General features: G+C 37.3%; 1 long non-coding RNA gene across 5 annotated transcripts; it reads left to right on the forward strand.

The window, feature by feature from the left end:
* The first annotated feature begins 916 nt into the window (after window positions 1–916).
* LOC309507571 lies at window positions 917–4,083 on the forward strand. 5 transcript variants are annotated; one of them, XR_014209188.1, is made up of 8 exons: window positions 917–1,012; window positions 1,098–1,151; window positions 1,637–1,723; window positions 2,902–2,940; window positions 3,095–3,232; window positions 3,324–3,421; window positions 3,512–3,630; window positions 3,738–4,083. It is a non-coding gene; the product is annotated as an uncharacterized lncRNA (long non-coding RNA). The 5 variants fall into 5 exon arrangements; XR_014209189.1 differs by having other exon boundaries at window positions 934–1,151; XR_014209190.1 differs by having other exon boundaries at window positions 934–1,151; window positions 3,324–3,417.
* Window positions 4,084–5,220: the final 1,137 nt, after the last annotated feature.

Raw genomic sequence — 5,220 nt, forward strand, 5'->3', positions numbered from 1 at the left:
CCAATCGGAATCTTAGCACTTGCGTCATAATCTTGAAGCACACACACACAGCGTCAACAACAGCTGAGCTCGCCATTTTCCTGGCTACCGTGCGAGTCTAATGGTAACTCACGCATGAATTTTCCTGCATTGAACTTGTTTTAGCGCCCGCCAAAGTCTTATTTGATCGGTGAGTAATGTAGATGAACGGCTGCGTTTGTGACAGGGCGCATGTTTTAACTAAAAGAACGACCAGAGAGAGAGAGAGCCGGTCGCGCGCGCGCACTCTATGTGTAAACAACTTCTCGTTAGCTTTTGGCGCTTTTTTTTTTTTTTTTTTTTTTTTTTTTTTTAAGTTAGCTTGCTGCTCATGGTTCATGTTCAGTTTCCATGTTATTTTAGCTGTACACGAGAGAATATGTCAATTTGGGATACTAAACTGCACGTAAACCGATAGCAGCATGGCATAGAGTTCTGAGTCTGACTGGCTAACTTAGCTCTTTGCTAACTAAGTTAGCTTGTCCATATAGCAGCTTGCTACGGGGTTCACAGATGATGCAAGGTGGGTTTAAAGGTGAATTGTCTAATTTATAAATGTGCGTCGTGAATGTGACACCTAACGTAACAACGTTACCAGGCAGAGGAGAAGGACGATGAGGTGATTAGATCTAACGTTAACTTAACGTTACGAGGAAGCACACTAAAAAAAATCGGAGGGTTCTGTTAGAAATGGTATTCTCATTTTCAGATATTTTATACATTTGAAATATAAAATCGGTTGATACAAATTGGGCCTGAAATTTTATACAAATGATTGATTTTATTTTGCAGTATTATTGGATTTGGATGAGAATATCAGGGGTAATCGTTTTCTCTTAATTTATAATTGCAGTTTAAAAATTAAATTCTTTAACTTTATATATTTTATTTTGCATTACCTCTGTATAAGCGTCAAGATATAACGTTACCCCGTTCAATAATGTACGAAGGAAGCTGCAGCCCATTGAGGACACCAGCATGTTGCACAATACTGGTGAGTACTGATGACAACTTAAACATAATATTGTGTTGTGTACAACATAAGTCACAGGCTTATTCATGTGTTTTATCTAATAAAGATTGTGCCATGTCTAGCCAAGTGGAGCGTCCTGGCAGTGAAATGTCCACTCCTGGTAAGTACTTTTCCCCCTGCACAAAACATTGCTCTGCACAAAGTCACACTCCATTCAAGACAAGTAGTTTTTTACTGCTTGTGAATAATCTATTTTAAATATATACAGTGCTGGTCAGAGTTATTTAAGCCGCTTAATTAAGAGTGAGAACCTACTCATCTTGAATGGACCAAAAAAAGCGAATGTTTTAGTTTCATCTTTCCATAGAACGTTTGAAAAGTAACTGAAACTACTGGACCTTCAAACGGGCAGCCTTCTATGGTCAGAGTCTGGTCGTCCCTCTGCCCGTTTGAAGTTCCAGTAGTGTCAGTTACTTTTCAAACGTTCTATGGAAAGATGAAACTAAAACATTCGCTTTTTTTGGTCCATTCAAGATGAGTAGGTTCTTCTCACTCTTAATTAAGCGTAGTAATGACTCCAGTATTTCATTATTAATTTAGTATAGGCAACATGACCGTACTTACTGGCTGACTCATGTGTTTCAGACTCTAAGTCAAACTTTGAATGTCTTGTGGAAGCCTTCTCTGACCCGGAGAAATGTGCAGCCAGATTTCAGCGCAAGGAAATTTCCAGTGAGTATTCACTTTATCTGTTGCCCCAACCTTTATTTCTTTTTTCAGTGGAAAATAAATTTAGTTTTGAGGAGTAACATTTCAGTATTTTTCTACAGAGATTGGACTTTAATGGCAACCAACAATCCCAATGTTCAAAGAAGGTTCAAATGTCTGTAATGCCAGCAGACTAGCACAAGACAAACAATTGTTTAAAAAATACATAAATTTGTATATATAATTTTAGAAAATGACAGATGGTTTTGCTAGATAAGAACCTGATTTCTCGACTGGGATTGTGTAGAGACTCTGAAGCTGCATTGAGACGGACATTTGAACCGTCTTGGAACATTGAGATCTTTGGTTGCCAATAAAGTATATGCCATTAAAAATATGGAAATGTTTTCCTTAAACTTAATTTCTTTTCCACTGAGGAAAGACAGACATGGATATCTTGTCACTCAGTGTGAGTAAATTATCAGGAAATTTTCATTTTGAGGTGAACTAATCCTTTAAGGCTGATTTATACTTTTGCGTCAGACCGTAGCCCGAGCCTCTACGCTATAGGCTACACTGTTTCATTTATACTTCTGCATTGTTGTCCCTGTTGACGCACAATTACACATGCAGAAAGAAGCCTGTGAAACCCGAGGGAGGCGTTCTAGACCAATCACAGCGCTTCCGTCCACGTAAAATTGACGCATTGTTACATTTTGGGAGAGGTGCACGTCAGGGTGTGCTAAAGGGTACGCTATGTACACAGACTACTCTGTAGCTACAGCGGGAGGTCGACGCATAACTATAAATTGGTCTTTACTTACTGCTTGAGAATCAAGTTTGGTAACAGTTTATTTTATTGGCTTAATTTTATTGGCTTAATCAAGTTCTAGACCAATCACAGCGCTTCCGTCCACGTAAAATTGACGCATTGTTACATTTTGGGAGAGGTGCACGTCAGGGTGTGCTAAAGGGTACGCTATGTACACAGACTACTCTGTAGCTACAGCGGGAGGTCGACGCATAACTATAAATTGGTCTTTACTTACTGCTTGAGAATCAAGTTTGGTAACAGTTTATTTTATTGGCTTAATGTTTCAGACAGTCTTGCTTAGAAGAGCAGAGTGTGGCAATTCTTACCTTTTTGTTTGATTTCAATAATTGTACATTTTTGAATATTCTTTGTTTTTTTCGCCCTTAAGATGCTAGCGCTCCTCTGAGCAAAGACCTGTTGACACCCAGTAAGTATTCATCTCATCGGTCACTTTTGTATTTTGTCAGGCCTTGTGAAATGTAAGAATATTCTGTTTTTCATGATTTCATCATAAAGCAAGAGGTCATGGGAGTGATGGCTATTATTTGTTTAATAATTGTAAATAATCCTGTAATTTACAGGAAGCAGTATGCCATCTTCACAACTCTGAGACAAATTGTGGGCGCTACGAACTGGATCAAGGTAAAAAAAAAAAAAAAAAAGAATCTTACATTCTTTTATTTTTTTTACTTTCATAAAAACTTACAAACATTTTAAAGGTAAGATTCAAAGAATATGCTTTCATTCTCTTGTATAAGAAAATAGATCCGTTATAGATACCGATCTTAATCATACATTTTGTTTCCATAGAGTAACCTCGCCTCATAACGAGGGCGTAACCTCACATTTACTCAGAGCTATGTCTGCAAGTCCAGATTTTCATGACGCTGATCATGACAATATTGTGTGTAAGTAACTTTTACTATTTTCTTCTTGTTTCATTTTACTGTGACTTGCGTTGTTTTTATTCATATCACTCTCATTTAATTGTTTTCCAGCTGCCTGTAAGACGTACTACGAGACAGTACGCAGGAGCTTCAGGTACAAACAACCAGATCTGGCATTGCAGGCCGAAGCTGTGAAGAGTTCAGCTCGGAGTCGAGCGAGAAGAAAGAGGGTATGATTTTTAGTCAATGTGACTATTTTTCACGTGCATTAATAGATGTTTTGTGTCCACACACAGTGCATCACAGTACTGATTGTCTGTATTGGTTGTTTTTACAGCTGCTAGAAGCGAGACGGTGTGCTAGGTGAGGATGACGTGGGCATTTGGAAGTGCGCCACCATAGATCTGATGTCCGATGAAGTTCAACCACCAGCCAGGAGCTCACAGAGCTCTGTGCTACGCTGCAGTCGAGATTAGAGGCGACTCCTAAATACAGGGTGACGCACCACAGACGTTTTCAAAGTGGATCGAATTCAGAGAGAACGCCGCTAGTCACCTACAGCTCCGAAGATGAAAACAGACACTGAGCTTCCAATTTGTTGTGTGTGCAGATGATCTATGCTTTGTACATAGGTGTATATTGTTTTGTGTTTGTGCTAATAAAGCTCTTTCTTTGAATAAACAGCATGTCCCTGGCAAATTTTCCTTTATAAATTCATGTCCTTGATGGTAATAATAGTGTAGTCCATAGGTTAACAATGACATGAATATACCACAGAATAGCATATTATGAATATAAAAAAATAATTGATATATCATAATTTATATAAATATTATAATTTTTTGAATTTATGAATATAAAAAAATAATTTATATATTATTATTTATATGAATATTATAATTTTTTGAATTTATAATGAGCGAGGGTGACCAATAGTAACAGATCTGCCAACCAATCACGAGTGATTTTTCTTGTTTAAACCACGTGGGTTCAACCAATAGTGAGTGAGGAAATTCAAGCCTTTCTCTGGCGGGAGCTGCTATTCATATGGTAATTAGAGCCATTCACACCTCCGGCGCGAGCGCTCTGCATACGTCATGGTTCGTTTCCGACAATATTCGGCACAGACGAACGCGACGTTCACAGGCTGTAAATTGTCGTTAACTGCCGAAAATTAGGGAGATTTACGGCCGTTTACGGGGTCGGAAATCCCAATTTTCATGCAGTGAATGAGACACTAGGATACATGGATAAAAAAAACATTAAAAAAACAACAACAAAAAACATGCATTATGCATTTATGTTCAGACATTCATACGACAACATATTCTGGGGGCCATGAAAATTTTGTGAAAATTAACAAAAATTCTGGTGGTGGCTGGCAATTCTTTTTTTCTTTTTTTTATGCTGGCGGGGAGAGTTAAAAAAAATTTGTGGTGATACTTTTTTCAAGATTCTTTGATTTATAGAAAGTTCAATGAACAGCATTTATTAACTTAATTTGGTTGCACTTTATTTAACAGTATGTGCACTTACGTGTACTTACAATGTACTTATCGAAGAAAGTATTGTTCAATATAAGGTAACTACATGGGTTAAGATTAGGTTTAGGTGTAGGTTCATGGTAAGTACCTAGTTATTACCCAGTACATAGTATGTACATGGGGAACATGACTGTAAAATAAAGTGCTACCAATTTGGTTGTTAAATTTATGTAAGCATGTATTAAATACAATTATTTTGTAACATTACAAATATCTTTACTGTCACTTTTGATCAATTTAATGCATCCTTGGTGAATAAAAGTATTCATTTCAATT

This window comes from Leuciscus leuciscus, assembly GCF_965113295.1.
Source record: "Leuciscus leuciscus genome assembly, chromosome: 10".
In the NCBI taxonomy this organism is placed as follows: Eukaryota; Metazoa; Chordata; class Actinopteri; order Cypriniformes; family Leuciscidae; genus Leuciscus; species Leuciscus leuciscus.